Below are 15,977 nucleotides of genomic sequence, written 5' to 3'. Positions count from 1 at the left end.
TGTTCGAATCTCAATATTTTTCTCTTTATACCTGCTTGTTTGAATCAAGTTCCCTATTGCAACTGGTTGATACGTAAAATACTAGGTCATCTCCTTAAATCTCCTCAGTCAATTTCTCTCTCACACATCCACACACATAAACATGCTTTATTTGATAAATAAAACATCATTTTTCCAATAGCACTTCCCACAGTTTAGATTTGCTGAACATTCCCATAATTTCATGTCACGTGTTCTCTGTCCCCTGTATTTTGTGTAAGTCAACAGATCAAGAAGCTTGATAAGATTCAGGCTCAGTTTTCTAGAAAGAGTACATCCTAGAACGGAATGTATTAGTTTTCTATTGCTACCATCACAAATAACCACAAACTCAACAGCTTAAGGCAGCACAAGTTTATTATCTGTATGTTAGAAGTCAGACCCAGGGCTCAAAGGGGGGAAATCAAGGTGCCAGCAGGGCTGCTACACTCCTTTTAGGAGGCTCTAAGGCAGAACCTATTTCTTGACATTTTCTGGCTTCTAGAGGCTGCCCACATTCCTGGGCTTGTGGCACCTTCCATATTCAAGGCAGCAATGGTCAGTTGAACCTTTCTCACATCCAGTCACTCTGACAATGAACCATCTGCCTCCTTCTTTCACTTTTAAGGACCCCTAAATTTCACTGGGAACACCAAGATAATCTATTTTAAGATCACCTGATTAGCAACCATTATTCCATCATAACCTTAATTTCCCTTTGCCAAGTAATGTAACATATTCACGGGTTCTGAGATGAGGACATTGATGTTTTTGGAGTAGGGGGCATTTTTCTGCCTACCACATGCTCGATCAGGATGCACTGAACATCTTTTGCTGTGATGTCATCAGCCACTGGTTATCTCTGCCTAGAGGATCTGTTATTTCACTAGAGATTTCAAACTGGTGATAAAATAATTATTTCTTCTTAATTTATTAGCTGGGATATTCTATCAAGAGAAATTGCATGTCATCAACTGTATGTTTACCCTAAACTATAGTTTATATAGGAACTTGATAGATGCTTGATTTTTCCTCCTTTATTGATTAATAAAGGGTCTTTGGGTCTTTGTTGCTGTGAGTGGGATTTCTCTTGTTGCCTTGAGCGGGGGCTACTCTTTGTTGTGGTGCGCGGGCTTCTCATCGCTGTGGCTTCTCTTGTTGTGGAGCACGGGCTCTAGGTGCGCGGGCTTCGGTAGTTGTGGCTCGCGGGCTCTAGAGTGCAGGCTCAGTAGTTGTGGCGCTTGGGCTTAGTTACTCTGCGGCATGTGGAATCTTTCCAGACCAGGGCTTGAACCCAAGTCCCCTGCATTGGTAGGCAGATTCTTAACCACTGCGCCACCAGGGAAGCCCTTTTGTTGTCGTTGTTGTTGCGGGGATGGGAGAACGCTTTATCAGAGGAAGTAAAGTGCAGGCAGCAACTCGGGCACTTGGTCTGGACGCAGACCAAGTTGAAGACTTGGTCTTCAATATATTGAACTGGTTACCTAATATTCTCCAAAGATAACCCATGAGGTTTTTATTTTTAAAAATACCACTATGAACATTTTGATTTGTTCATTCCAGTGCAGTTTTTATTCCTATTGAAGTTCTAACTGTTCTATTCCTGCTCAGTGGGGGCCTCTTCAAGTCCTTTTATTATGACCCAGTAGTCTTTAACGGCCCTCTTGCTTCTGGCATGACAAGATGTTCCAGGGTTATCTTACACATGTCCTGCCCCAGGCCTGGAACTAGCCATTTCTTATAAGAACTTGGGTTCATTTTAGTGGGAAATGGTACTTAGAGACCACAAGCTGAGAGCTTTGGGTGCTCCTTGCTACTGGATTGGCCCTTGTTTATGTGAACAGAGCTAGAAAATAAATTGTATATATGTTTTAAATGGAATATACCATAAGTTCACATGAAATTTCAATTCAAACTCAGGCCTTGAAGGTTTTCATTTAGCCTCATGGATCTTACAATGTTATTACCTTTCTTCCATACCAAAAAATCCCTGTTTTTGATAACACCAATATGACTACTCATTTGATTTAACCCACAAGACACAAATAGCAGTGTCAGAAAAACCAATGCCACTACCATACTAACAGTATGATTAAGAAAAACAATTTAAAATTTGTCTTTAAAAAAAAATCTTGAGTATGTACTATTAGGAAGGTATAGTCAAATGGCTGAGTTTTAAAGTCATTTGAAATAATTCTGTTCTGAATGGTCATGCCACCAACCTCATGTCCAGTTAGGTTCAATTGTTTCATCCGCCCCTCCCCCCCACTTCAGTGTTTCATGACTCCTTTTTTAAAGTCTTATGTTTTGTTATAAGTTTGCAAACTATTTAGATGGAACCAAAGTCAAATCTATAAAACAAGATATATTCAACTAAGTCTAGATTCTGTCCTTGTTTCCCCATGTTTTTTAAAAAATTAATTAATTTAATTTTTGGGTCTTCGTTGCTGTGTGCGGGCTTTCTCTAGTTGTGGCGAGCGGGGGCTGCTCTTCGTTGTGGTGTGTGTGCTTCTCATCGTGGTGGCTTCTCTTGTTGCAGAGCACGGGCTCTAGGCACGTGGGCTTCAGTAGTTGTGGTGCGCGGGCTCAGTAGTTGTGGCTTGCGGGCTCTAGAGCGCAGGCTCAGTAGTTGTGGCGCACGGGCTTAGTTGCTCCGTGGCATGTGGGATCTTCCTTGACCAGGGCTCGAACCTGGGTCCCCTGCACTGGCAGGAGGATTCTTAACCACTGCGCCACCAGGGAAGTCCCATCCCCATGTTTTTTCTTCTCCAAATAAGGGTGTGTGTGTGTGTGTGTGTGTGTGTGTGTGTGTGTGTGTGTGTGTGTGTGTGTGTGTGTGTGTGTGTGTGTGTGTGTGTGTGTGTGTGTGTGTGTGTGTGTGTGTGTGTGTATGGGTATCTGTATCAGTAAGGGTCCTCCAGAAAAACAGAGCTAATAATATGCCTGTGTATGTATGTATGTACACACACATGCACGCACACACATTTATTCATTCATTTTACGGAAGTGGCTTAGGACATTAGGGAGGCTGACAAATCCCCAGATCTGCAGTCAGCAAGCTGGGGACTCAGTGTAATTAAATGAATCATATATTATATATACATGTGTGTATATAGATATGATTTAAAATACATATAAATATATAGAGCAATAAAATATAATAAATATATAAAATACATTTAAAAATTTATTCCTACATTTTCCCCAAAACATTTGAAACTGAAAAGATCTGAATGAAAAACCCAGGCTTTCAGCATCTCATGACAACTGAAAGCCACGGCCAGTCTGAGCCTGCCTTCTCACATGGCCGCCATTGGCTGGAGGTGAGCAGCACCCTGAGAGCGCCCTGAACCATATGCTCTCCAGCTCACCACAGTTTTCACCCAGCCTATTTCACTAAGCTACATTTTCTCAGACTCCTGAAGCTTCTCACTTGAGTCTATCATGTCTTCTCTCCAGCACTGCCATGTGCTCTGTACCTCAATACATTCAGTACAGACACAACATGGCTGGTGCAGGGGAGGGGCTTTGAATGACCAAGTGGAGAATGAGCATTTTCCTCCATTTTTCCTTTATAACAGCACTTCAGCCTATGGATGAGAAGAGAACTTTCCAGTCAATATTGTTGTTTCATGGATAGCAGGCCATCTATATATTTCTATTTTTGTTACTTGTGGGGACATTTCTGCCAAGAGAACCCTAAACTGGGCATTGAAACCTAGTGTGAGGGGCAGTATGCTGGAGGGCATGTCCATATCACACTAGCAGCAGGTAGTACCCACAAAAGTGGGAAAAACATACACCCAGCAACCCCCACACACAAAGGCAATATCAATTATTATGTTTTGGGTTATTCTTGATGATTTCCATTAGTTGGACCAGCAGATCTTTTCACAGAAATGTAACAGAGAAGAACAAACCTGACTCCATATTGAATCTATTCCTTTAGCTCTAACCCTTGTGCTCTGTTGCCTGTGCTTAGTCCTGCTGGCTCTGCACCTTTGTAAAAGAATGTTGCCTATAGCCGGAAATATATGGGATAGCCCATTCTCAAGGCTCTGATCTCTAAAGCTATAACACTTTTCCATTCATATAAAGATAAAAAGCTGCAGAACAGAAAATAACAATTGTCTTGATAGAGGTTTATAGGAACAATGTGACCAGAACCACATGGACAGCTGCAAGAACAAAGGATTCCTACATCAAAAAGTCTGCAACAAGCAGTCACACTCCCTTCTCTTTTAGTATAAAATAAGCTTGCATTTTTTTTTTTTTTTTTTTTTTGTGGTACGCGGGCCTCTCACTGTTGTGGCCTCTCCCGTTGCGGAGCACAGGCTCCGGACGCGCAGGCTCAGCAGCCATGGCTCACGGGCCCAGCCGCTCCGCAGCATGTGGGATCTTCCCGGACCAGGGCATGAACCCGTGTCCCCTGCATCGGCAGGCGGACTCTCAACCACTGCGCCACCAGGGAAGCCCTAAGCTTGCATTTTAACTCAGGTAAGAGGGTTCTTTGGGATGCTAGTCCACTCTGTGACTGGCTTTCCAAATAAAGTCACTATTCCTTGCCCCAACAACTCCTCTCTCAATTTCTTGGCCTGTTGTGTGGTGGCAGTACAAGCTTGGACTCAGTAACAGAAACACATCCTACTTACATCTATAAGTAAACTAAGCTGGTTTATTTTTTGTGATGTGTGTTTATCAAACAAACAAGAACCCCTAAATATTTTTAAATAAAAGATTATATTTGGGGTAATTAGCAACCTGATTTCAAATAAATCTCCTTCCCCTCTTACAGTACACACATGAATCCCCTATTCTTAGTATTTATTGATGACTTACTATGTGCTGATTACGTACTATACTCTGTGCTTTTCATGCTTTCATCTCATTTTTTTTATCGTTACTGAAACTACCATGCTACTTCTTGAATTTAATCATAAGGAAATAATCATATAAACGTGGAAGTATCTGCCTATAGAGTTGTTCATCACCGTGTCATTTTATAAAATAAAAAAACATGAAAACTTAGGAACTAAAAGTTTCATGTAGAAAGGGTAAATATGCTATAATGGAATATGATACAGCTTTTGCAGAGGAACATTTAAGAACATAGGTGAATAGTCATAATCCACTATTAAGTGAAAAAAATAATTAACAAATGAATATATATGTGTATGTCATGGCACTCTTACATAACTATATATACATATTCATATACATACTCACCTACAATCATACATGCACTTAACAGGAAAAATTCTAAAGGAAATGTCCTAGGAGAAAAATTCTATAAAAACATAATCTTAAATGTTAAGGTTAACTATTTTTGCATGCCTAAAATATGAGTGCTTTTTATTTTCTTCTTTTTGCTTTATCTTCTTTGTACTTTATAATTTTCTATAATCACATTTTATATTTTAAAGAGTTATAAAACATTTTCACTGATTTATTTTAAAAATCAACCTTTATCAAAAATCTAAACTATGTCATATACTAAATGCTATACTTACATTATCTCATGTCATCTCCTCAATGATCCTATGAGATACTCATTATTTTCCTTATTTTACACATGAGAAAATTTATTGGTAAGTAACTCACTCATAATTACACAGTTAGTTAATGACAGAATCAGGAATTTAAACCCAACACTTTCTAATTCAGACTATATGCTCTTACTCATTATTCTAACCCAATCTAATGTATGCAAAAATAATATATTTAAGCTATCTGCTGGATTTCTTAATGCCACTTTGATTTTCACTTATTTGGTCAGTGTGCTCAGCGATTACAGAGAGGGTGATCTCTAACCCCAAGACTAACGCCATCCATTCTTATGGTCAAACACCTTTGTTCCACCTTCCCAGAGTCTAAAGGCTTTTTATTACAACCCAACTGCCTCCCATGCCCAGGACCATGAGCAGAATGAATCACCTGCTATTTCTGGAAAGCCGACTGTGTGCGTAAGTACGTGCTGTGAGCCATGGGGAGGGAGAAAGAGGGACGGTCCCTCCAGCCCGTCCTCTGAGCTGTTTGTAACACAGGTGGCAGATAGCCAAATAACAGTCAAGGCGATACAAGCAGCAACACTGAGAAATGCTCATCTAATCCAACAGTCAATTAACTCCTTTGTAATAGTAATTTAACCTTTGCTTCAAAACCATTTTTTTAAGAAACTCACTACCAATTTACCAAATGCCTTTCATTTCTTCCATTTATAGACTCTTCCCACTCTTGTGCCTCATCACTTCATTTTTCCACTTTCCATCCCAGCCCCTAGGTCTGCCCAAGGTATGTGGTGGGAAAGGTCTTTCAAATAGTGTCAATTATTATGATTAGCCTCTATTTCCAAAATATAATATAATGCAGACTAGAGTAGCCAACTAAATATGTTCTCACCTTAGAATCTCTTTTATAGCTCTGGAACAATCACACTGGATTGTATTCACATTGAAACAGCTTGAGAACAGCCTTATTTGAAACCATTCCACCTTTAAGTGCATAAGAAGCTGTGGGTATTATTAAGATAGGAGTTTTAGGTCAGTTTTGAAACTTCCCTCCCAGTAAGATGCAGAAGAGGCATTTAGAAGATTCACAGTCATTCCCAAGGTAATTAGAAAGAAATAGACCATTTTTTTCTCTTCAAATGGTAACACTTTACTCTTCAAGGCAAGCATGAAGATTCCAGCAGCTGGCTAGCTGGCTTGACTGAGCCAGCACTGTTCAGCCAATGGTCCCAAAGTCTACAAAGTACACTTGGGACACAAGTGGGAAACCAGGGACCCACTGTCATCCCAGTGAGGGCAGGATCTCTGCTGTCCTGTATAGTGCCTACCCCCAGCCCAGCACACAGGAGTTTTCACAGACATACAAGGGGCAAATCCCATTATTTTGCAAGGCCAAAGTTAGAGGGGTCTCCTGTAAGGTCTTCTGGGGGAGACAGGGCCTGGGGCCAGGGGCAGAGGTGGGTGGAATCTAGGGAATTCCACACTGTGGGCTGGTCCAAGGATGATGGCATTTGCTCTTTATCTGGCCCAAGACTGTCTGGTTGGTTGGTTCAAATGGCCAGTTTTCTGCAAGATGAGTCTAGAATAAATAAAGAGATTTCAGAGTGGCAGGACGACAGACTGAGATATTAATTTGTTTCTTTCTTCATATCTCTCAGGCCGGACCCCAGCCCCTTCCATCACCATTTCAAATAGGTTTTCGGGCTTTGTGGCTTAGAGATTTTGAGAGCAAAGCAGCAGAGGCAGCCTGAAAGCCATGAGGTTTCTTATCTTTTGTAAAAGGTAACTCTCATTAAATGGACTGTGCCAGGCTTGTTGGGCAGGAAGTCAAGAAGAAGAGGAGGTATATTTCAACCGGGGATGCACAAGAGATCTGTGGTTACCAAGAGTTCTAGAGACTATTGCCCTGCCAGTGTCCCTAGGAGGGGTTAGGACCACAGAGAGAAATGGCTGCAGGGCTCCAGCCTCTCCAAATATTTCCTTTCCAGGAGTGGCAGAGAGATCCCTTTTCTAGACCTAAAGGGACCACAGATCTCCCAGCCATTGCCAATGAAAGACAGTGACTACTGCTCCCAAGGGCCTTCCCATTAGTGCTGGGCAAAACACGGAGGCGTCCAAAAAATCCTGAGTGCTGTGGGATGCCCTGCTGGCCCTTGTGGGATAAGGGCTGAGAATGAGTATTATGCTCATTTAAAGAAAGTGTTATTTCTTCCTCCTCTCATTTTCCTGCTGCATCAGCATGGAACAGGTTTTTAATTCCATCAGCATATTTTCAAGCTTGAAGTAATGCCAGGTTCTATTTTAGTAAGCAGGTCTCAACATGAGCTCTTGCTGGAGCAGTTTCAACGGAAGGCATTACTTGGTTTTGATCAGAGTGAAACAATTGTATCTATACACAGATTGCTTTAGCAGGCAAGCTTCAGAAGGGATGGGGTTTTTGTTGGCTATACTCTCAGCTCCTACAACATTGCTTGGCTCATAGTACGTGCTCAGCAAATACTTGTGAAGTGTTAGAATGTCTTCATTCCAAATAAAGCTGCATTTTGAAAGGTGTACTGTGGGAATTACAAAGATGTTACAACCTAGATCCAGCCCTTGAGCAGATGCCAAAATATTACAGTAAGTGTTCTCAACCAGGGTGATATAGTCCCCCACGGGTGAAAACTGGTGATTGGGGGAGGGTGAAAAAAAATCGTACTCTTTTTGTGTATAAAGCACAAGTATGCTTATGTATAGAGTACATACACAGCATATTTGTAGAATTAAAATTTCATGGCAGGGGTGTGGAACAATTAGGGGAAAAATGTTCTAAAAATGCTCTCAGGGGAAGGGGTGGCAATAATGAAAAAAAAAGTTGAGAAATATTCCACCAGTATGTTATAGATTTTGAGACTGCTCCAACTTTTCTATATTAAAGGTCTTTAATCTATAAATGGGCACCTCCGCCGTTCCCATATTGAACCATCGTCTCTGTAGCTTCTCAGCATGGTAGCAGCACAGGTAAAGAGCAACCTCCTTAATGTAATATTTAACACCTTCTTCACCTGGCACCTGCCACTCCTCCAGCCTCATTTCTTGTCAGTCTCCCTTCACTCTGTCACAAAGCAGGCTAGCAGTTTCCCCAAATCCTTTCCCATTTTGAGTCTTCACAAATGTCCCTCCCTTGGCCAGCAATGCTCTTCCCAACTTTTCTGGCCCTTTCTCCAGTCCTTTGGTTCTGGTCAGATGTCTTTTATGGGCCTGGGGTCCTTCTCTGAGGTGCCCTCACACTTTACGAGCACCTCTGTCATAGCATTTATCACATGGCAGCACAACGGTCCATTGACATCTGTGTCCTTCCTCTCGACTTCAAATTCCTTGAGGTGAGGGATAGTGCATCACTCATTATTCAACCTTCCGGGCCAAGTACACTAACTATAACTAAGTGTCTGAGTGTAAAAGCAAAAAAGCAATAAGCTAGAGATTGTTCAGAAAGTGTAAATTAATGCAAATTAAAAACAATAATAAAGCTACCATTTCCATAACCACTAGGCAGAGCACTTGACTGACACATCCATGAATCCTCATGATAACTCTAGAGGGTAGGCACTGGTAGCCCCATTCCACAGTTGAGAAAATTGCTGTTCGGACACCCCGATGGTCTAACTGCAAAACTTAAGTCCTTCATTACCACACTCCATGCTGCACAGTTAAGCTACAACTGTTTGCCCAGCCCTGTGTTAAATGTGAAGTGACAAGGAATGAAGATAGAATCCCTGCCTTCTAGGAGCTTCTCATCTAAAGGACAAAACATGAGTAACACACACAGTGACAAGGATGTGGAGATACAGTAACTCTCATATAGCACTACTGGGAACACAGTGTGGTGCAGACATTTTGAGAAAAGGTTTGACTGTTGAAAAGTTAAACACAGAGTTACCATATGACTCAGAAACTCCACTTTTAGCTATCTGCTCAAGATAAATAAAAACCTATGCTCACACAAAGACTTGAACATAAGTGTCCGTTATAGCAACATTCTTAATAGCCAAAAAGCAAAAACAACCCAGATGCCCACCAACTGATGAATATATAAAATATTCTATATCTGTGCAATGGAATACTATTTAGCAATAAAAACGAAACAAAATGATCCATGCGGCAACACAGATAAAACTCAAAAACATTATGCTAAGTGAACGAAGCCAGACACAAAAAGCCACTATTGTATGAGTCTGCTTGTATATAATGTCCAGCGAGGCAAATTGATAGAGGCAGAAAGTAGATTAGTGGTAGTCTTGGATTAGGAGTGAGGAGTGACTGTAAAAAGGCCTAAGGAATTTTACTGAGATGACAGAACTCAAAAGTTGGAATGTGGTGATAGTGGCCAAACCAGTAAATCTACCAAAAAATCAGTGAAATCACATTTACAAGTGTGAATCTTAAAGTGTGTAAATTTAACGTTAACAGATTTGTTTTTTTTAAAAAATTGTAATAGACATGCAGTAATGTTCCCAGAAAAGAGAAATCCAGTTCAGGAGACATGACATTATGTGCTTTGGAATTCCTGAAATCAGTAAAGACGATGGGTTCAGAGATGTGTGCTGGGGGAAGAGGTAGCAGGTTTGAGAGGGACCTGGTAAGAGACAACTCTATTATTTGTCCATACCTGGTGTGGAGTGATAAGAGGAGGATGCTGGCAAGCGTTCTGTTCCCATCAAGGACCATGCCTGGGGAAGGAGGAGTAGTGTGAAGGAAGACAGAGCTGCGTTAGACCCAGGAAGTCTTTTGTGATCAAGTCAACTATACTGAGGGATAGTCTAGGAAGGTAACTACTCATCTTTTCCAGGGAGCATTAAAAATCGGGCCATCATCAGAGCTGGGTGACAATACAACAGTAAGGACCAGATGAACGCTCAGTGTCTGGGTCACAGCATCTGATCCTTCGTGTCAGTTGTTGTATAATCTCAACTTTCTTCATATGTTCATCCTTTTACCACTGATGTCAACTTACATAGTTTTTCTTTCTTCTTCTTATTACTTCCCAGTTATCACAAAGCTAAAGCTCAAAGATTGGTTAGAATAGAGCGTGTGTGTGTGTGTGTGTGTGTGTGTGTGTGTGTGTGTGTGTGTGTGTGTGTGTGTCTGTGGGTGTGAGAAACGGGGGGGATATAAGACACATGTATCTTGTTAGATTGCTTTGCTGCCTCAGTGGGTGAGAATTGTGATTTCTCACTTATGTTTTATAACATCTCATAAAGTTGCTTTTAATGATTTATAGATCCAAGGCCATGGTATTTGAAGCATTCTCTATTTCCTGGATGCCAGTAGTAATATATGGATGGGCACTCTTTGCTCTATAATTTTCCTGGGGATGAGTCAGTTGGCCCAAGTGGGGGAATTCCTCCCCCACACATACACACAGGGAATAAGCCTAATTCTCTTTATTTCTAAATGATTTTATTCCTACTTGTCCTTTAAGGCATATCTCTCGGTTTCTTTGAGAAGTCTTCCTTGATATTCCTCAAGCCTTTAGAAACTACCTTTCCTCAGTAACTGGAACACACAGATACACACACACAGCATTATGGTATACTGGCTAAGAATATGAATTCTAGAATCACAGTGCGTAGTTAGAATTCTGGCTTGACCACTTAATTTGCTGGTACCCTTTCTAAGTCTCAGTCCCCTTATATGAACACTTAGAAGATAACTGTACCTTCTAAATAGAGGATTAAATCAGACAATTCCTGTGTATCCATCAAAAGAGGTTAGGTTATACCATGGTAACAACAACAAAATCCCAGTGGCTTCAAATTATAAAGATTTCTTTCTCATTCAAGCTACATGTCCACAGAAGTTTAATGGTGAAGTCAATGAGGGATACAGGGTGACAGAGCAGCCACCGCTTTGAACACTCTGCTGCTCTCTATGTCTTTGGGCACATGTATGACTATATTTCCCAACACGCTTATGAGGGGTTTGGCCACGAGATATGCTGTAGCTTGTGAAATGTGGGCATAAGTCAATTCGGAGCAGATGCTGTAATAGCCAGGGCATGCTCCACCATGCTCTCTTATTATTATTTTTTTTCTCTCTCTCTAGATTGCAAGCTTCTAGCAGCAGGAATACTACCTTAGCTGTCTTATGATCCCAATTACCTGTCATAATCCCTGACACAGAGTAGGTAGACAGTAAATTTTGACTGACTAGATAAAAACTCTTCTGTCAGCTGTCAAGAACTGCAAGTAAGATTACAAATGAAGTCAAGTCTGGCTGAAAAGTCAATAAGCCCTGGGTAGCACTCACCCAGGTTAGTACTGTGCTTGCTGGCCATCTAGGAAAACAGCGAGATCAACACGGGGATTGCTGTGTACCTGGAGACATGGGTTAAAGATTATCCTTAAAGAATGTTTACAAGGAAATGTAAGCACATTCCATGGAATCGTGAGAAGAGCACAGCACTTGGGCTTAGCCTTGACCCTTCCACTAGTCCTCAGTGCAGACGTGGATAAGCCTAGCCGTTCTGCATCTGTTTCCTCCCACTTCATGATGGGTAGATGGACAGTATGATCATTAAGGTCTTGTCCACTTTAAAAAGTCTTATTCTATGAGGCACAGGAAGGGGATGCTCTCTGGATAACAAATCACAGCTGTCACTGGGAACCAGTGCCTGCAACCCAGAGAGGCTGCAATTAGCGTGTCTTGTGTGACTTGCAGTTTTGCTAAAGACATTCTTGCAAAAACTCTTACAAATCACTCCAAATGTACACCCAGATTCGGGGAGGATTTAGGCATAAAAACCAATGCCAGCACACTGTTCTGAAACAGAAACTGGTAAGGAACCTTTAAAAAGAGACATCGTCAGAGAATTTATCGATTGACGGGAAGAAAATGAGAGATGGATAATCAAGTACCAGTTGCTACATCCCCGTCCCAGGTGAAAAATGTGAGCTTATGAAGCCTGAGCTACTGTTGATAAAGGAGGGGACTCATTTATCTTAAGCAGACACATAAAGGAAAATAAGTGAAATATGATTAGACCTACGTCAAGCATTCAGATTAAATGCCTACCGCGGCAATCCCTGCTGCTCCGTGAGCACTCCCCGCCAGTAAAGCCTGATTAAGACACTGGCCTGAGAGATATCAAAAACACATGCTGTGGGCTTCCCTGGTGGCGCAGTGGTTGAGAGTCCGCCTGCCGATGCAGGGGACACGGGTTCGTGCCCCGGTCCGGGAAGATCCCACATGCCGCAGAGCGGCTGGGCCCGTGAGCCATGGCCGCTGAGCCTGCGCATCCAGAGCCTGTGCATCCAGAGCCTGTGCTCCGCAATGGGAGAGGCCACAACAGTGAGAGGCCCGCGTACCGCAAAAACAAAAGCAAAAACAAAATCCACATGCTGTGCAAATCTCTTCCAAAACAGATCCTACACCCTGAGGGAGCTACCTGTACTGCCTTCCCTCTATTTTCATTAGGACAAGTTGTCAGCTGTACATGACAGTGTCTTTTATGGGACTTCAAGTTATAGCTTCAAAGGGTCCAGTGCCTTTTTGATACTTGTGAGAAAGCTTTCGAGGGACAAGTTCAGAAACAGGAAGGCTAATACGTGCTGTCCCGGCACTAGAGCTGTGTTACCTATCAATTTGGCCCTTCTGTTCAAGCTTTGATGTCCGAATTAGCCTTCCAAAGGATGGCAGCGGATGTATTCCTAGTCTTCCAGATATGTGGCCAGTTTCCACAATTACCCTTTATTTTAAACTAAGGAGAAGCAGCAGTCATCCAGGGGTGGTGTCTCTGGCTACTTCCCTTGCGTGCACCCCTAAGGCCTAATATTCTTCCCACTTTCATGTACGTGTTCTCAAAACAGTGGAACAACTGAGTACAGCATAGGGAATCGCTGAACGCTCAGAGAATCCTGTCTGCTCAGTCAACAAAGGCTGCACTTTTTTTTTTTTACTCAGAGGATTACACAAGCCAGAGCTACGAAGTACTGTGAAGAGGAAAGAGGCAGCAAAGAGAGTAGAGGGTGAGGAGGGAGGGGAATGCAAATTTTCGATAGGAGGTCCAAGAAGATGTCTCTGAGAAGAAACCCAAATGAAGTGAGGGAGCCAGCCGTGGGAAGATCTGAGGACAGAGAGGAGGAGACTGGCACATTTGAGGAACACCAAGAAAGCCACTGTGACTATGGTGGAGCCATACTTACCTCTACATAAGATGGAGAGAAGTAGGAACTGAATCCACACAGGTTGGAAGGGACCAGATCTTGCAGAAGATGCTACGAAGGAGTCTGGATATTTATTCTTTATCTGATCAGTGCCAAAGGATGTATTAAGGAAGGAATGTTGGGAACTCATATTTTAATTCAGATAAATTCCAACAAGACATCCATGAGAGGACTAGACACAACTTTGATGAATTCGCTACCTCAAATTAATTTCAAACTTTTTCTTAAAAAAGAACTTGCTGATAATAGATTCTGTGATTTTTATACAACTTAAATCATTTTTTTTTCTTGGAATGTACTCCCCAGTTTCTTTGCCTAGACAAATTCAGAGATCACAGTGATCAAGACCATGAGTTTTAGAATCAGCAAGACCCACTGTTGAGTTCAGGTCCCATCACTTATTAGTCAACAGACCTTCCCTGAACTTTTTACATCTGTATAATGAGGATCACGTTATCCCTCCTTCAGGACTGTGTGTGTGTATTTGATATGCTTAATCACAGAGCCTGGAACACTGTAAATACTCAACACCACCCTATACTGAACCATGCATCACCCAATCCCTTGGCTCCCACATCCATCCCCTCCTTCCTTCCTTTTCCTGACTGCCTCCTCTGATTTCCTATGGCAGCCACACTCTTCAACACACAATTTCACTTACTTGATTTGATATGTTTGGAGAGGCTTCGGTAAGAGGAGGAGAAAGAGGGTCAATAATGGAGCTGCCAGTGTCAAGAGGACGGAGAATGAAGGAGATAAGGGGCAGTTATGAAGAAGCTAAAGGAGTCTGCCACTATGTTTGTCTCATACAGTTCCTAGTACAAAGTGAAGGATTAGAGCTCACCCAACATCTTAAAGCTAGTAATCCAGGAGGAAAGGAAAGGAGGAAGGATGTTTTAGGGTTTGCCAAAACTGAGTCTGCCTTCCTCTCTGGTCAAGAAAGTACTTTAATAATTTCAACTGTAAAGAATTAAATCATCAAATCTTAAGGGGCTGAAGCAGGTTAAAGGGATTTTATTTACCTGTTATTCCCTTTTAATTACCATGCCAGTATTACTCATACCCCCATCCATCCCCTAAGAAGGGTATCTTGAATAGTCCGAGCAGTTTCAGAGGCCCAGAATTGGGGTAATTCTCTGGGCAAGAAGAGCAGACAGCAGAACAGATTAAAAACCCATCACAAACCCAATCACAACCAGTTTTTAAACCTTATTTGGGATAGTAGTTGTGATGGTTAATTTTATGCGCCACCTTGACTGGGCAACAGGGTGACCAGATATGTGGTCAAACACTATTCTGGGTGTGTCTGTGAGCGTGTTTCTGGATGAGATTAACATTTGAATAGGTAGACCTAGTAAAGCAGATTTCCCTCCCTAATGTGGGCAGCCCCCCTCCAATCAGTTGAAGGCCTGAATAGCACAAAAGAGCTGACCATTTCTCTAGTAAGTGGGAATTTTTCCACATTTAAACTGAAACATGGCTCTTAGATCCGGAGCCTTCTGGCCTTTGGACTGGAAGCCCATTATTGGTGCTCCCGTGTTTCCAGCTTGCCAACTGCAGACCTTGAGACAGGTCAGCCTCCATAATCATATGAGCCAATTCCTTATTATCAATCTCGTTATACATACCTATGTTCACCCACCCTATTGGTCCTGTTTCTCAGGAGAATCCTGGCTAATGAAATAATAGAGAAGTGTATTCCCAAATTCAGTTTATAGAAAGAGAAGTGTATCAAAAAAGCAAGTGAGCGTAACTCTGAATTAAAAGAAACTTTCAAAAAGGATTCATCCACATTACATAATCTCCACAGCCACCACACACGCCTTAAAGATGTGACCACACCACACTCTTGGAGAGACGTTAAGACTTTCTTAGCCCTTGCTTGGGAACAACAGTCACCACTGTCATAGACTGTTAACCACTTCTGCTTCCCATGAGAGGGAAGCCCCATTACATAACAGTATTAAGAGTTATCAGGCACCCAGTTAGAACTTCGTTTTGGTTCTCTCCCAGAGTACGATGCCAGGTTTAAGATTATAATGTGATAGGGAAAGAATGAGCTGTGTCACAACTACGAACAGCTTATGGTAATCTTGACCTTGATGGGAATCTGGGCTATCATAGGTACTGGGAAATCAACCCCTTAATATAATGTAACCTTGTGGGGAATAGTTCCGTAAGAGTTTATAATTACTGTAGCCAACTAGAAGTAGGGTGCTTCCTCACGTTCTGTTTTTGTTCTATGCGC

At 41.9% G+C, this 15,977-nt stretch overlaps 1 protein-coding gene across 3 annotated transcripts in view; it reads right to left on the bottom strand.

Annotated features, from left to right (window-relative positions):
• SGCD (sarcoglycan delta) overlaps window positions 1-15,977 on the bottom strand; it is a 413,617-nt gene that overhangs the window by 224,146 nt on the left and 173,494 nt on the right. The window lies entirely within an intron of this gene.

The sequence above is a fragment of the Lagenorhynchus albirostris genome, chromosome 3, assembly GCF_949774975.1.
Source record: "Lagenorhynchus albirostris chromosome 3, mLagAlb1.1, whole genome shotgun sequence".
Lineage (NCBI taxonomy): Eukaryota > Metazoa > Chordata > Mammalia > Artiodactyla > Delphinidae > Lagenorhynchus > Lagenorhynchus albirostris.
Note: the sequence above shows the minus strand (reverse complement) of the source record. Positions and strands in the feature narration are given on the sequence as shown.